At 42.6% G+C, this 18,282-nt stretch overlaps 1 pseudogene; it reads right to left on the bottom strand.

The window, feature by feature from the left end:
• Positions 1-968: 968 nt before the first annotated feature.
• Positions 969-18,282, bottom strand: part of LOC131829249 (actin, cytoplasmic 2-like) — a 38,074-nt pseudogene continuing 20,760 nt past the window's right edge.

Below are 18,282 nucleotides of genomic sequence, written 5' to 3'. Positions count from 1 at the left end.
GCACTTTATTTTCCTCACACAATGACATATTGCTAGGGCCTAATATTCTCACATGACAGTAGAAATCACAATCTGGGGATGCCTGGGTGGCTCAGTTGGTTAAGCCGCTGCCTTAGGCTCAGGTCATGATCCCAGGGTCCTGGGATCGAGTCCCGCATCGGGCTCCTTGCTCGGTGGGAAGCCTGCTTCTCTCTCTGCCTCTACCTGCCTCTCTGCCTGCTTATGTTCTCCCTCTCCTTCTCTCTCTCCTCTCTCTCTCTGACAAATAAATAAATAAAATCTTTAAAAAAAAAAAAAAAGAAATCACAATCTGTTGTCATCTCTTAAAGAATTGAGGATTGTGTGCAAAAACCTTACATAAATTAAAAGAGTGAATAAATTTACAAGTGTAAATGCAAACCATTTTCCAACTCAAGGCAATTAACAGCCCAAGGTGTTCTGGCAGGAAAACACTGGGTAAGAAAGCAAAGTGGGTCCTGAGGCTCCCACCTTCCCATCCCTGTTATCCCAATGGACCTACGAGACGGAAATGGCAGCTGTTTCAGGGCTCTTGCCAGCCTCTAGAGAAATCCTGGAATAGGCAGCTCTTAACACAGGTCAAGAAACTCACACAGATCAAGAAACTCAGGGTCTTGCAGATTCTCCAGTCAATGGATTTTTCTTCCATAACCATGTTCTCAACCTCAGGCACAAAGTGACCCAGCCAGAGGTGCTAAGGGTTTAAATCAAAGATATATACTGGGTATTAAACATAAACTAAGGGAACAGTTAACTTGGATACAAGGTCAAGATCAGCAGCAAGTTCCACAATCAGTGCTGATATCAGATGCGAGCTTCAAGGACACACTTCTTTCCAAAGCCTCGTTCCAGTTTCAGGAGGCCGGCATGAGGGTATACACTGACCAGGGCAAATGCATACTCGGGAATTCACTCACGGAGGAAATGCTACGCATCTGCTCCAAGTTCGTTTAAAAGTATTTGCAGTGCACAACGGAGGGGCCCGACTCCAACATCCTCCTGCTTGCTGATCCACATCTGCTGGGAGGTGGACAGCGAGGCCGGGAGGGCGCCCCCGACCCACACCCAGGACTTGCGTTCCGGAGGAGCGGTGATCTTGACCTTCATGGTGCTTGGCGCCAGAGTTGTGATCTTCTGCATCCTGTCGGCGATGCAGGGGTACACGGTGGCCCCGCCCCGCAGCACCGCGCGAGCATAGAGGGCCTTCCGGATGTCGACGTCACACTTCTGATGGAGCGGAAGGTGGTCTCGTGGACACTACCCGACCCCATCCCCAGGAAGGAAGGCTGGAAGAGCGCCTGCGGGCAGCGGAACCGCTCGCTCCGGACAGTGATCACCTGCCTTGTGGGGCAGCTCATAGCTCTTCTCCAGGGAGGAGGAGGACACGGCCGTGACCATCTCCTGCTCGACGTCCAGGACGACCGAGCAGAGCTTCCCCTTGATGTCACGCACGATTCCCCGCTACGCGGCGGCGGCGGCGGCGAAGCGGCAGCCACACTCGGAGAGGCTCTTCATAAACTAGTCCGTCAGGTCCCGGCCAGCTAGGTCCTGACGCAGGATGGCGCGGGGGCAGGGCGTACCCTGCGAAGATGGGCACAGTGTGGGTGACCCTGTCCCCAGAGTCCATGACAAGACCAGTGGTGCGGCCAGAGCCATGCAGGGACAGCACAGCCCGGATGACCACATACATGCCTGGGGTGTTGAAGGTCTCAAAAATGATCTGAGTCATCCCACAGTTGCCCTTGGGGTTCCGGGGGCCTCGGTCAGCAGCACGGGTGCTCCTCAGGGGCCATGCGCAGCTCGTTGTGGAAGGTATGGTGCCAGATCTCCACATTGTCTCAGTTGGTGACAGTGCCGTGCTCGACGGGGTACGGGAGGGTCAGGATGCCCCGCTTGCTCTGGGCCTTGTCGCCAATGTAAGAGTCCTTTTGGCCCATTCCAACCATCACGCCCTGGTGTCGGGATCACCCGACGAAGGACAGGAGCGTAGCTCGGGTGGGAACCATCCCCGGCAAAGTCTGCCTTGCACGTCCTGGGGCCATAGTGGACGGCGAGCGCAATCATCTCCTCTTCCATTGGGGTGCGTGGAGGAGGACACGGAGGGCCCTTGGCGCGGGAACACAGGGCGCCAGCCAACTGGCCCAGTGAGACAGCTCTATTCTCTTTTTGACACGAGAATAAATGACATTTACTAAAAATCCCCTCAGTTTTCTCTTTGGTCCTCTGAAAGCAGTCTTTGTAGAATCATTGTAGTTTTATTATTTCTTTAAGCCTTTCTGCAGTTTTTATGATTTCCTATAGATTTTGCTTAGACAATTTTCCTCAAAGACTGTGTTATTACACTGAATAGACTAGAACATCTTCAGATCCCTCAGGGTCTCAGGCACTTGAAGTTCCTGTGTCATAATAAAAATTGCCCTTTTTTGCTTCTTGTAGTCCTGGGAGTTAAGCTTTATTACAAGTGAAAATATTCTGCTAATCTCAGGTCAAAGAGATAAAGTGTTAATATCCATACTCTGAAACTTAGCGCCATAGAACAAAACTAAAACTGTCTTCCCACTTCTGGAAACAAGCTCAAGACTTCCACAGATATCATGCAGCAAAAGTTAGGTAAGAAAACCATTTCCTTTTTTCTGTTGGAAAAGACATGGGAGAATTGATTTTCTGGTTATTAGAGTTAATATAATGTTTAACTCTGTGCATGAATAAACACATTGAGCAATTACACGAATCAATGCTGTAAGTCAACGAATAAGCCACACTGTTGTAAAATCAATTCTTAATGATTTTATGTTTTCACTTAAAATGGATCACTTGGAAAGACAATAAACAAAACCCAAACTCACTTGTAGCTACCATTATATTAGTCACAAAAAAAGTCCAGGCTGCATTATACAATTTTAAATGGCGTTCCCAATTGAACTCACCCTTACTATGTCCCAGCATAAAAATGCAGAATGTACTTATTTAGAATTGAGTAGTACTCATTGGAAAATAAATTTCTGGCAAAAGCACAAACTATGTGTGGTTCCCATAGAATTAGACAAAAATAGATATCGTTCAAAATAACAATAAGATTCCCATGGGGCTGACTAATAAAAGATGGCTGGCACAATTTGAATTCCAGTGTAAGGGCTACAGAGAACTTTAAAAATTGGTAAAACGGTGGAATCATTTATCATTCTTTACAACTATCACTGCCATGTTGGAACGCTCTTGGAGACCATGCCTTCAAAAAGAGCTCAGGTTACTGACACACTGGGAAAAAGAGGATGCGTCTTCTGTATTTGGGTTTTCAACAGTGACAGTGGGCTATCCAGACAACACAGATGTAGGCACCCTGCTGATTATAGCAAGATCAACTTCCTGTTTAATTTGTGCTAAAGTTTCTAAAATGTCATTCCACAGATCAGTCGCTTTTCTTGCTATCAGATTCTCAAATAATATAATCAGAATATAATGTTCTTTAAGGTTTTTCAGATAAGGATGAAAATCATCAGGGCACCTTGGTGGCTCAGTCAGTTAACTGTCTGCCTTCGGCTCAGGTCATGATCTCAGGGTCCTGGGATTGAGCCCCTCGTTGGGCTCCCTGCTCAGAAGGGAGACTGTTTCTTCCTCCTCCTTTGCCCCTCCTTCTTCTCATGCTCTCTCTCTCAAATAAAATCTTTTTTAAAAAAAAGGGTGAAAATTATGTCACGTACCATATGATTGCATTCATATGTGGAATTTAAGAAACAAAACAAAAAACAGGCTTTTTTTTTTTTAGATTTTTTATTTACTTTTTTGACACAGAGAGAGAGCACTAGCAAGGGGAGTGGCAGATGAGGCAAAAGCAGGCTCCCTGCTGTGCAGAGAGCACAACATGGGGCTTGATCCCAGGACCCTTGCATGGCTTGATCCCAGGACCCCAGCCTCATCACCTGATCTGAGTCACCCAGGCACCCCCAATTTTGAATGTTTTAGAGAGGCAGTTTCCCTGACAGCAGCCATGACTCTGCTACCTGCATGGCTATTCGAAGACCATGGAGATGGGAAGATGGGAGTCCTGTCCACCAGCAGATGTGAGAGGCCCCTGTAGAGAACTACTCCCTAGTCTGTGGGGCTTGTGTGGACCTGGTCACTTGATCTAGTAACAAAAACAGCAGGGATTTTTTTTTTTTTTCTTTTGAAAGGACTGGGGAGTGGGGAATAATCCCATCCATCCATTTACAAAGGCAAGCCAGCTAACTAATACTTAGACACACACATAAATGACTTGCATTTTATGCATTCCTTACTGGAACCTGTTCCTTCTAACGTCTCTTAAAAAACTCTTTCCAGAAAATAAATAGGCACAGGAATCTTTACTCTATTTTAAATGACTATGTTTTCTAAGATACATATTCTAAATAAAGGATCTTTCCTGATCACTGAGTTTATTATATAAAAATTCTTACAAAGGTATAAAAATTACGGGGCACCTGGCTGGCTCAGTTGGTAGAGCATATGATTCTTGATCTAGGGATCCTGAGTTCAAGCCCCACACTGGGTGTAGAGTTTATTTAAAAAAAAAAAAAAATCATATAGGAACACCTCGGTGGGTTCAGTTGGTTAAGTCGCTGCCTTTGGCTCAGGTCACCATCCCAGGCTGCTGGGGTAGAGTCCAGTGGGGAGCCTGCTTCTCTCTCTGCCTCTGCCTGCCACTCGGCCTGCTTGTGCTCTCTCTCTCTGATAAATAAATAAAATCTTTTTAAAAATTATGTACATAACCATTTAGCTATGTTTCTTTTTTTATATCAATTGCTTTTATTGAACACAGTAAAAATTACATGACACTGGAAAGGGTTTGGGACTATGCTGCATTTATAATATGCAAAGGGAACTGAAAATCTGATATGATAATTTCTTTGTTTTTACTTTATTTTTGAAACTCCACTATAATGGCCCTTATGGTAGACTATGTTCCATCAAAAATAATGTGACTTTTAATCTTTCATCCTGAAGTACCCCAAGTGTCCTTTACAGAGTGCGGTTGGTATCATCACAAAGATTAGGGGCCCTCAATGGTTAGGCTTTTCAGGGAAACAGAGAAAGAGCTGTGCAGACTGCTCCATGGTTTGGGGAGGGCTCCCTGTGACATTAATCTACAAGCTATAACAAGTATGCAACGTAAGACAAAGAAGCCTATGACATACAAAAAGGGCATGTTACTAATTAAGAGAGACTGTGTTTCCTGGATAAAAGGAAGAAGGACAGTTTCATACCTAATGTTGCCCTGGTACTTCTTACCATAATCAATTGCAACTGTGTAATAAAAATTTCCCCTTGCTTTCTTTATAAAAATCATCCTGAGAAAAGACAGTGACCCCTCTCAGCACCTGGCTCCTATTTTAATAGGGTCTGATGTCTCCACCCTCACCAAAATGGGCTTCAGCGTGGAAACTTGTGTAACTGTTGTAAATTCACATTAGGCCCAACTCTTGAGGCAGTGCTAGACGGGACAGGAGGAAATGCCTCTGCACTCAGCCATTTTCCCTGACATACTCAAGGACAAGTAAGATTTCTCTAGGGCTGTAAGGAGGCCATCTGCCATGTTAGTGGGAACTCAGTTGGGCTGGCCGTGCTAAAGGCAGAGAGACAACCAATTAGGATAGATGATGTTCTCCCTGCCTTCCCAAATTCCTTCCCACTGGGCTAGCTGATGCTTGAAATTCTCTGATCAGAGTTTCATCCTTTACCTTCCTAATGAGGATACTCCTGAGAAAGAAAACATATCAAACCTTGGTTTATTTTCTCTTTTCTGTCTCTTTGCAGGAAGGAGTTGAGCAAATTGTTTCTTGAAAGCAGTGTAATAGAGAATAGGGTTACTGCGTAAGGGGATAAGGAGAAAACAGAAGAGTGAAAACTCTCTAGCCGGCTTCTCTTGGGCCATGTGGAAATGCTAGGTCCCTTCATCCTGGGAACATCCGCACCATTAACGGAACAGTAAAGAGTCCTAGAACCAGTCCTTTAAAGGAATTAGTGTGTTAGCTAGACTGGGAGATGAAATGTCATTTTCTCCAAGTCCTCCACAACTAAGTTGTCTTTTGCTCAAGATTCTGATATAATGACTCACATCCTAGAGGCTTTGGGAAGATATCCCTATGAGATAGTCTAAATTCTGAGTGCGGTCATTGTATCTAAAACCCTTCTTGCTAGAAACACTGCAAAACAGAAGCCAGCTCATCTTCCATAGCCCCGCTCAACTGTTCTTAAGAAACTGTATGCTGATAAATTCTTCAGCACTGCTATTTTTCTCTTTCACGGGTAGATCAAGGGCTTCAAGGTCCAAGCTCTCCCACTGCCCTGTTTCCTTCTGTCTTTATCAGAGTGACTGCAACACGAGCTCTGGTGGTGGAAACTCTGATAGCCCTCCCTATCTTTGCCTTCTTTCTCTCATTCTAAACTTAAATGTGGTCACCCCTTTCCTTTCAGAGTCACCTAGGGGAACATGATAACTCGGGCTATTTCTCTGCTGTAATGCAAAAACCATGTTGCAACCACTGCAGTAATTCCATAGTATTTGAAATTATCACTCAGATATTTGAGAAGGTTCACATATATCACTCAGATATAAGAGAAGGGGATACCTGCTTTAAAAAAAAAACTCTTTTAACAACATATACTATATATGCATATATATATATATCACATATAAAATAATATATAGTATACTGTACACTTGACTGCTGCTAAAAAGTAGACCTTAAACATCTCACCACACATGCACACAGGAAGTGGTCAGGGGGGTGAGGGGAATGGATGAAGATGGTCGTTAGGTACAAAGTTCCAATTGGAAGATGAGTAAGTACAGAGCAAGTAATGTCCAACATGATGACTATAGCTAACCCTGCTGTAAGTTATATTAGAAAGTTGCTAAAAGAGAAGTTCCTAAAAGTTCTCATCACAAGGAAAAAAACTGTCACTATATGGAGATGAACATTTACTAAACTTATTGTGGTGATCATTTCGCAATACACAAATATTGAGTTGTTATGTTGTGTGCCTTAAAATTATGTAGTGCTATACATCAATTATATCTCAATAAAACTGGAGGGAAATAAAGGTAATGTGTGAGATGATGGAGATGTTAACCAGCTTTACTAAGGTACTCATTTTGCAGCTCATATGTATATCAAATCGACGCTATCACACACCTTAACCATATAATGGCCTACGTCAATTATATCTTAATAAAGCTAGAAAAAAAAATCCCTGGCTATTTCTATATTGTCAGGAGTGCCAGTAATAATAATCCAGTTTATGCTTGGACAGTGGTGTTCTTTGGCTATTTTTCTTATTTTGCTCAATACTTGCATATAAGCAAAGCTGACACAGTTCAGAGGAAGCTGGAGCTTTCCTCTATGCTCAGCCAGGAGCCTCCATTTTCCATGGAACCAAACATCTCTGTGGCTACTCTGGAGCTTAGTAGCTTCGGATCGCAATATGGCAGCTGAAGAAGCCTGTGGACCCCCGGGGCCGGTTCTTGAGAGCGCCTTCTTTCAAGTTCCTCCACCTTGACTCCTATTTATTTATTTTTTAATTTTTATTTAAATTCGTTAGTTAAAATATAGTGCAATATTGGTTTTAGGAGTAGAATTTAGTGATTCATCACTTATATACAATATACAGTGCTCATCACAACAAATGCCCCCCCAATACCCATTCCCCATCTAGCCCATCTCTACCCACCTCCCCCCATTAGTTTGTTCTCAGAGGTTAAGAGTCTCCAGAGGTCAGCTGAGTGGCTCAGTCAGTTAAGTGTCTGCCTTGTGCTCAGGTCCTTAACCCAGGGTCCTGGGATGGAGCCTTGTATCAAGCTCCCTGCTCAGTGGAGAGCCTGCTTCTCCCCCTGCCCTTCTCCCTCTGCTTGTGCGTTCTCTCTCTCATTCTCTCTCACACAGATAAATAAATAAAATCTTAAGGAAAAAAAAAAAAGAAGAATCTCTGTGGTTTGTTTCCCTCTCTTTTTTTCCCCCCTTCCCATATGTTCATCTGTTTTGTTTCTTAAATTTCACATATGAGTGAAATCATATGGTACTTACCTTTTCTCTCCACCTTGATTCCTACTGAACCCCCTCCCTCAGTCACTCAGTTTATCCTACCCTGGATTTCTAGAAATAAAGTCCCTTCAGTTTATGACCTATCTCTAGAAACTAAGCGCTTTGTAGACATTTTCCTATGCAACCCACAGCACTTCTAATAGATCTACGAGAAACACAGTTGCATTATTGCAGCAAAGCAAATAGGGTGCGTAGAGTCTAAAATATTTGCATACAGCAGCTGATAACACTGCTGTCACAAGGAATCAAAGCCTAATCCATTAAAATATGCCTCATTTCTTTAAAGCCCCAGATTTTTGGGTGTGCGTTGTGGTAGAAGTATGAAGAAATGTTCCTTAGTAAATGGGAAAAAGTAATTTAACCTTTCTGAGAAAATTCAGCAAGCGTGAGATTGTCACAATTAGAATCAGTTGTCGTTTCCAAATTTAGGTGACCTTTTTGAAGTGGAGCAATTGAAGTCTAATTGAACACAAAGAAGATAAGTTTTCATTCAAGAACCAATATTTAAATTCCAAAATTATTTCAGTGCCAAGGCTCTGCTTACTTTAAACTTAAAAAAAAAAAAAAAAAAACCTAATAGGGGATTTTTAAAGCACTGGACGTGCACACTGACGTATTTGATACATTCTCACAATGAGTATGTTCATGATTTTATCAGCTACTCTCAGATGTCAAAGAAGTAGAAAAAACTTGGAGAGTAAAGTCACTGATAATGGTGGCTGCAGTCAGTTGTAGAACAAGTGACCACATTATTTAGGGAAATAAAAATATCCAGTACCAGGCTGTCCCTTTCATTTGTGACTTAAGGGTGGGGTAGGGGATCCCTCAGTGGTTTTTTTTAGCCCAGTAGTACCTTCAGGAGCTCCATGGAGAGGATTAACAAGATCAGGCTGCCAGAAGCAAAGCAAAGAATTCCTCAGGACTGGTGTGTCCCAATTCACCTAGTTCCTCACCCTAGGACAGTTTACTGGGCTTACTGTTTACTGGTTTAAGAACAATATTAACAATTCTTGTACCTAGAGCACTTTCTCACTTTGTCCTCACCCAGCTCATTATCTCCATTTGCCAAATGCAGACACAACTCCCACTCTCTGAAGTCCAGGCTGCAATCTCTCCTCAACCACCATGAGATGCTAAGATGAGATACAATCCATATTCAGGGCAGATCCGAGGAAAACATCTGTGCCCCACCCCAGGCCCGGCCCTCAAAGCCACCGCAGGATTCAAGTGTGGTTCTCGAGGGGGGTAGGGTGGGGTGGATAATCCACTCAATCTCTGGGGTAGGGATAAAGGGCAGAGGGTTCTGGGCCGTCCTTCCCCCCAGGTCCCACCTTCCCAAGCTGAGTCGCTGCATCAGATGAAAACAGAATGCGCACTGTTGTACGTCAACGCCTCGTTTCAGCCGCGCAGAGCGCACGCAGTCAAGCTCGCTGCTGAGTATGTATGTTACAGCCATACCAGCCCATACTGGATCCGTTGCCAGGCGCGAGCCCATTATGACGTCCGCCACGAGAAACTTACATTCTGTCTTTAAAACGTCCAATAGGAGGACGCCTGGGTGACTCAGTTGGTTAAGCAGCTGCCTTCGGCTCAGGTCCCACATCCGGCGCCTTGCTCGGCAGGGAGCCTGCTTCTCCCTCTGCTTCTCCCTCTGCCTCTGCCTGCCATTCTGTCTGCCTGTGATCGCTCTCTCCCTCTCTCTCTCTCTGATAAATAAATAAAATCTTAAAAAATAATAATAATAAAATAAAATGTCCAATAGGGATTAGTTCCACCCTTGCCCTAAGCTAAAATGAGACACAGGAGTACATTTTGTAGATCAAAGAATGCTAAGATAATTATGCAGCGGGTTTCAGAGAAATGCATCTCCACTTTGAAAGCGAGCCAGAACTCATATCTTACCTTCCTGGGTTGGGGTCGAGGGGCGGGATTTCTTCACCAAAGCCACATAAGAAACCTTAAAACTTTCTTTAGAAAATTCCTAGTTTCTGGCTGCAGTGGTGAAATGTGAAACCCACGTATCTATGGGAAATACATATTGCTTTAGTAAACCAGGTTCCTTGGGATAGCTACATGGCCCCCATGTGCCCCAGAGAAAGCGGTTTTCCTATTTCATGAACAGCTGTCGATTTCTGCCTTCCACTATAGCAGTTTTCATGCTCTGATATCAGAATACTATGAAATACTATAGTTATCACTGTATGTTTACAAAAAAGGAAACTAGAGCATAAAAAGATGGACCAGCACTCACAGTCAGTGATTCTCAAAAGTGTGGGCAGGGGATGCTGTGAGCCCGGAGTCTTTCGGAGGCTTACCTCAGGTCCTTCTTTTTCCAAGCACATGTCTGCACAAGGCAGGATTTTCTTCATCTATGTACTTCAACAAAAACAACACGTGCCAACTGGTGTCAATACAGAAGCAGATTGTTGAAACCAACTGCCTTTTGTTAGGCCAGACATCAAAGAGATTGCAAAATGGAAAACAATGCCATTCTTCCCACCTAATGTGTTTTGGCATATGTATTTATGTTAATATGTTACAGGGTTACAGGTCTTTATTGTTACTTTAAAATGAAATAGTATTTTTAAATTTCTTTTTTTTAAGATTTTTTGTTTATTTATTTGACAGAGATCACAAGTAGGCAGAGAGGCAGGCAGAGAGAAAGGAAGGGAAGCAGGCTTCCTGCTGATGTGCGATGTGGGGCTCCATCCCAGGACCCTGGGAACATGACCCGAGCTGAAGGCAGAGGCTTTAACCCACTGAGCCACCCAGGTGCCTTCATTTTTTAAACTTCTAATATGGCAAACAGCAATAGATAAAATTCATATACCCAAAAGCTCTTCAGAATCCTCGATGAATTTTTTAAAGGAATCTTGACACTAAAAATTTGAGATTTGGGTGAAAGAATAAAGCCTTCATTAGAAAAGCAAGTCAAATCATATTATTAAAAGAATAATAAGGATGGATTTGAAATTAAAATGAAGATCACTGTTGTAGTTCACTGTTACCAAATTTTTTTTAAAAAAGATATTTTCAATAAAAGTAAGAAAGAAAATAATGTTTTAGGCAAAAGATCCATATGCAAGGACCAAGGAATATGGAAAAACAAAAATCAGACAAGGGCACTCTACACCTGAGACTTTCATAACAACTTGTTTTTGAAGGGGAATTTGGGTGTATTTGCACTATGAACTAATAACAAAATCACTGGGAAAGAAGAGTGTTGTTAGCAATGGAAGTATTATGGATAGATCAAAATATAGGTCTAAATCTGTCAGCTAAATTAACATGAGATATCAGGCTCATACACAAATCGATTTTAATTAAAAAAACAAGTCAGGATACAACCTGTTTACTAATTATGAATTGGTTAAATAAAGTGATACATCCTTATGGTACATATTTAACCAATTATGTTCTAGAAAGAACATTTAATAACTTAGAAAAATGTTCACAAATATAAAGAGCAGGTTACAAAACAATATTTAGAAATATATAAGTAGGAAAAGAGGAGCGCCTGGGTTGCTCGGTCGGTTAAGTGTCTCTTTTTTTCAGCTCAGGTCATGATCTCATGGGTCATGAGATTGAGCCCCACATGAGGCTCCCAGAGAGTCTGTTTGAAGATTCCCTCTGCCCCTCCCCCATTCTCTCTCACTTTCTCAAATAAATAAGTTTATAAAAAAATTATTTCAGAGAGAGAGAGAGGGAACAGAAGCGGGGTGGGGGGCGCAGAGGGAGAGGGACAAGCAGACTCCTCACAGAGCAAGGGAGCCTAATGAGGGGCAGATCCCAGGACCCCGAGATCATGACCCAAACTGAAGTCAGATGCTTAACTGATGGAACCACCAGGTACCCCAATAAATAAATCTTAAAAAAAAAAAAAAAGAGAGAGAGAGAGACAGACAGACAGACAGACAGGAAGGCTATATACCAAAATGTTAAAATACATTATCTCTGAATGATAATGTGATTATCATTACTTTTTTTGTATTTTATTGTATATTTAAATTTCCCCCCAAATAATAATAACAGCAGTGATAATCCAACAACACATTTGTTTTTACAGAGCTATCTAACTTTCTTGTTTTCTTCGTGCACTGGGCAAGCCGGAGCCATCTCTCCCCAGGCAGGCCACACCCACTGACTCCTTCCTGGTTTTAATAAATAGCCCCAGGAAGTCAGTCCCTTCCTTCCCCTTCCAAGGGCCATAGGAGCACTCTGTTCTGCTTTTGAATTCAGCCACTCCAGCATGTGCTAATTGATTTTATTCTACGAATTTAGAATCAGGTAGTTGGGAGCCTCATGAACTCTCCCCGAAATAATGAATGCAAATTAATGTGAAAGTATATCCCCAGGATTTCCTGTAAGAATCTTTTATTACAGTGACAGTGAGGAGTTTTTACAAGTACTTATCATAAATAATGTATTGCCTCTGGTGGCAGGCTAGATCCCTTACGTGACTGTTACTATGGGAACATCAATGTCCATATACAGTTTAATTCTATTCCCAGAAGCTGAAGTGAAAGTCGGCATTATCTTAATGTTGCAGATGTGAGAATTTAGGCATTCAAAAGCTAAGTAGCCGGCCCGGAACCAACAACAAATCAGAGGAAGAAGAGCTGGAACGAGTCTGCTGACTTCAAACCCAGGACACTTTTGGCTAAAGCTGGGAGTCTTCATGTCATGTGTGTGGTGGGCTCGGTTTCCATGGACTCTCCTGTCCTAGTGTGACTCCAGGGGAGCCTCTCACTAGCCTAGGGTGGGCACCAACAGTCTTGTTACCTGGAGGCAGTTTATAGGAGGAAGAAGAGGCTGCCCCTCCAAGGCTCTGAATTACCCATAGGGGCGAAAATCAACAGACAAAGGCACTAGCCCTTGACCCTTGCTTTGCCCAAGTAGGAGAAGCCAGGGCAAGCAGGAAGCAAAGGGATTTATGTGTGCATGAAAGAGAATGTCGCTGAGAAGCATTTAGACAAGTCAAGGGAAGGCTGTTTCATTTTAAATAAATGTGGCCCAGGGAAGAAAGGCGGGGTTCATTTAGATGGAAGGCTAAGAGGTTTTTAAAATTCTCACAGAGCTGGAGTGACAACAGTTACTCTGTTGTTACTCCTGCTGTCCCCATTTGTCACAGGGGAATGATGACCCTTCCCCAGCTCATCTTCTGATCCTCTGTTTTGGGTACAAGGGAAAAAAAAAAAAAAAACGTTGAAAGACCCTAGAAAATCTACATAGGAAAGGTCCTCATTTTATGTGGAAGCGATAGTCTAGGAAAACAAATTTATTACAGTCATATGACTTAACAAAAGAGAATTACTCTCTTACAAAATTGATATAAAAATCTACCCTCTCGTCCCATCACTTTTCATCCCTTAATATTGTTTAACAATCCCAATAAATAATACTTCATAATACTTTATATAAATAACAAATTATTAATAAAAAAGACTCTAATACTTACACCATGACACTTTCTACTTCTGGCCTTAATGAAAGAACTATAGGTCACTCGAAACCTGGGGTCAATGAATATTTTCTTTAAAGGGCCAGATGGCAAACATTTTAGGCTTTGCAGGTTATACAGGATCTCTTTAAAAATGTAAAGATCATACTTAGCTGAGATGTACAAAAATGTAATTTGCCATCCCCACCCTAAGCTATGGCAGCCAATGTAAGAGCCATAAAGGGCAGGTGGCCAGAGTGGACAGGCCACCCATATCCACCTCCATCATTTCCACAGACTTAGTCTGTCCTGTTCTCATTGTAGCTCCAGCCCCTCAAATGGTGCCTAGTGGCCATTAGGCCTAAATATGTGGTTGCTGATTCAGTAAATGATGGCTGGGCTCAGAGGGCTGGAGTTGCAACGTGTTGAAAGTCTGCCATTGGCGTTGATTCTTTTCTACTAGGAATCTGAGTGTTGAGAGTCCACCATATTGTGTCTTTGCTCTCTCCTGGCCAACAGGAGTATTATCAATAATGAAACAACTAAATATTATGACTTACAGCACAATAGGTCCTACATGTATGAGCATCTCAGTGGAAAATGGTATAAAAAGGGAGTTATGTAACAGAGGCCTCTCTTACGTACAAATCATCCTGGATAGAGGAACACAGGTATTTCCTGATGGAGTGGAAGGAAACTAACAGTTCCTGAGCCAACTTTATGTTAATGTGTTTAACACATTATTTCATATTATCCTCATACGTCATTGCAAGGTAGAGGATGTTACATTTTATGGGTAGAAAACTGAGCTCAGGGGGGCAAAATAACTTGTTCAGACTCCAAAAATAAATATGTACCAAACCAGGATTCAAATCCAAGCCTGCCTGGCCCCAAACTTCAGGCTCCTTTTACTCTACCTGACTATGGTAGGGGTAGTATTTTTAGTTCTACCAACAAGTTGCCTTGTGACCTTTGAGATGATCACGTCACCTCATTCATTAGACACAAATATAAGTAGCTACCCATCTCTCAGTGAGTCGAAAGAATTCATGAATGTTGCAAAACCAAGCACACAGCACTACCTTGCACCCAATAAATACCTGCCTAATTTGAATTACGTTGAACATCTGAATTGGCTGAAACCCAGGAGAAAGGAGAGAAGACTATGGGGAGGAAATGTCTGATTTATCACCCGAGAGGGAGGAGGAAAAAAGTATGAAATGTAATTCAATGATTATGTAGACGGGGTTATAGGTTCAGGCAAAGTAGGTGCAAGGCAGGATCTAGAGAGTAGAAGAACTTCAGTTTCTAGGAGAGCTAACGTAGGCATTGCATTGATTTTCAAAGGATTTTTGTTAGGAACAGAGCCTTTCTTCTGAAACCTTATTTTGAAGCCCAGTATAGAAAACAAATACAGAGCTATTCTTAGCCCTGCTTTCTGGTTTCCATGGTGTCCCCTAAGGAACTTTTATAGAACCCCTCAGGCCAGCTGAGGGCATGGTTTGAAACTTCCTGGTCTTCTATCTGCCTTCTCGCTCAACGCCCAATCAAATATAGTATTTACAATTGACGGAGGGTGGCTGTTCCCTTTATCCTAATAATGGTACAAGAGATCTACTCTGGAGAGTGTCGCTGCTGGTTGTAACATTCAGGGGTGGGGGTTACCGTAGCCTGGTCTGATTCAGGTTTCCAACTATGGAGTCAGGAATATGTCTCTCTCTGTTTTTCGATACCGTGTTCTCTGTGAAGATGCCAGTTCTTTCTACTCAGGACAGAGATGGCCACCAACAGTTTAGGACCTCTATCATCCCTGGTATCTACAGTCTCAGGAAAAAACAACCCTTGGTTAATAGCACAAGACCTCTTGAAGGATCCATCACCGTCAGTCATGTGCTCATCCTGACAGTGCAGTTACTATGGGTGGAGCCATTCAGAATTATGATCAGCCAGGCCTGGTTGATGCCCCCAACTCTAGAGTCAGGAGGGAGGCCAGTGCCACCAGCACACATGGATCAAGAAGAATGGGAGTGAAGGGTGATGCCCCAAAGTGATATTGAGTACAGAAAAACATAGGCCCCGTCCAGTGATCAGAGACATGATAATGATGGTAAGCAAGCCCAGGATGGGGGAGATTGAATTGACCGGGTTGACCGAAGTACTGATATAAGAAAAAGGTAGAAGTAGAATTCAGGCACAAACAAGCTAAGAGAAAAGGCGAGAGACGTGTCCTGTTAATGTGGACCTGCATTTTTCCACAGGGGAAGAAAGATGTCTTCAGTCCCTGAAGGAAAGGCAAGTCGACTGTGAAGCCATCCAGAAGACTATTTGTCATCAGGCTAAGATGAAAAGTGGTCAACAAGTGTCTGCATGAGGAGGTTGTGTGGGAACTCAGATTATAAAGTCACTGGGGAAGACTTCAAGAGACATTTTTGCAGTGATTCAGTTGCCAAGGGTGAGAGGGCGGAAAAGAGCAAGACTCAAGCCTCAGGAGTACAGCGATTTCTTATTTATTTTGGACACAGTATCCAAAGAAAAGGTTTTGAGTGTTGACTGGACACAAATAGCACTGAGTCAACCAAAGAGAAAGATGCATCTGTGGTAGTGTGGCCCAGCAGTTAGATGTTCCAGTTCTGGAATCAAGTAGATCTGGGTTTAAATATTGACTCCTCCCCCGTGGGTGGTATGACCTAGACACATCACGTATTCTCTCTGGACCAAGGCTTCCTCATCTGGAAAATAAGGATGTTATTCGGTTCTAGTTCATGGGCTTTTGTGATTTAGTATTAACAGAGATAACATTTGCAGAGAACTTTGTACAGTGGCCAGCATATAAGTGTACATAAATGGTGGTGTTCACAGGATATAGAAACAAAATGGCTGCTGGACACAATGCAGATATTGTATAAATGGTACAAAACATGTAGCCTAAATCAACTGAGTGAAAAATTGAATTGCCTCAGAGGAAAAAAGCTGGAAAGAGAAGGGAGAGCAGAGCACTGCAAAGAATTATCCAGGATACCTGATTTTTTTTTTTTTTTACTTGAAATAGATAAGTTATTGCAGTTTATTTTTTCATGCATGCATTCCGGAACTTTTTGATAAGAGCAATTAAGTGTTAGGCACTTAATGTGCAAGCTGCCAGGGATATAAAGGAGAGGTTAAAACTCCCAGCCTTAAAGAGCTCACAGTCTAGAAGAGGAGAGAGAGAAGAACATAAATGGTATTAGGACAGCATGATGAGAACGAAGTAGGTTGGCTCAGAGTGTGTGAGGGGAGCAGGGCAGTGAGCAGCCAGTTCCATAGGACCTTCTCTGGCTCCAGAGGGCATTCAACTATGATCTGTTGTATACGTTCATCCTGGAGGTGGAGGTCAGTAATATATAGCCTTAAAAGGTAATATTTACAAACAAAATTGTCAAATGTTAATAATCGTTGAAGCTGGGTGATAGGAATTCTTTCCACTCTTCTCCCTACTTTTGAAAATATGCATTGTAGAACTTTTTTCTTTTTTTCCTGAAGTATCACTGATACACAACATTACATAATTTCCCGTGTTCGACAGAATGCTTCAACAAGTCTCCATGTTTCGTTGTGCTGTGCTCATCACAAGTATAGCTACCTTGTGTTGTCATACAACCTTGTTACCATACCATTGACTCTATTCCCTGTGCTGTACCTTTCAACCTTGCAACTTACTCCATAATTGGAGGCTGGTACCTCCCACTCCCCTTCACCCATTTTGCCTATCCCCCCATCTCCCTAGAGCTTTTTGAAACGGCACATGAGACCTAAATTCTCAGAGCCAGAAAAGAACAGTTAGGCGAGGGAGCCCTTGGCAGCAGCCATAACCAGGAACTTAACAAACTTTTTGAGAAAAGAGGAAAGTTGTGCTTCACCTGCTGTGGATGGAGGAGTAAATGGAACAAAGCAAGGGGCAGGAAACTGGGAAAGACAGTGATAGCGAGGGGAAAGGCATAGAGATGGAAAGACAAATTGGAGCAAAAAGGGAAAACGTATAAAAACCAGGAACTCTGAATACCCACTTACCAAAATAAATAAATAAATACAAGGAAAGAAGGAAAGAAGAAAATGTGCTGAAAATAGGTTGGGGTGAAAGAATTATAGAGAAACTGAATGACAAAGGCTAATGCACAAGTAAAAATATTATCAGAGATAGAAAGGGATTAGGATTCTGTTCCAAAAGAGGAATCGTGAAAACAGAAGACAGAAGGACGCCCCATGAGGACACCAAGCACAGTGGAAGAGCCAGAGTTCCAAATGAGCTAGCCAGCAGGATGTTGACATAAGGTGCTGCAGTTTAAAGAAAATTTTCAGAGTGAGGTTAGGGGGCTTTGGGGAAACATCCACATATATAAGTTCATTCTTTTTTTTTTTAAAGATTTTATTTATTTATTTGACAGAGAAAGATCACAAGTAGGCAGAGAGAGAGAGAGGGAAGCAGGCTCCTCGCTGAGCAGAGAGCCCAATGCGGGACTCGATCCCAGGACCCCGAGATCATGACCTGAGCCGAAGGCAGCGGCTTAACCCACTGAGCCACCCAGGTGCCCCTATAAGTTCATTCTTGACAAGTTCATACATTCATTTATTCGTTCGTTCATTCATTTCAACAAATAGTTATTAATCTTGTTTTCTGGCAATAAACTGACCTGTCAGTCACGTTCCCTAGAGCCTAACAATGGAGACGAACAATGAAACAAGCAATTCTACATTATAATGAAATGT

The sequence above is a fragment of the Mustela lutreola genome, chromosome 4 (genome assembly GCF_030435805.1).
Source record: "Mustela lutreola isolate mMusLut2 chromosome 4, mMusLut2.pri, whole genome shotgun sequence".
Taxonomy (NCBI): Eukaryota; Metazoa; Chordata; class Mammalia; order Carnivora; family Mustelidae; genus Mustela; species Mustela lutreola.
Note: the sequence above shows the minus strand (reverse complement) of the source record. Positions and strands in the feature narration are given on the sequence as shown.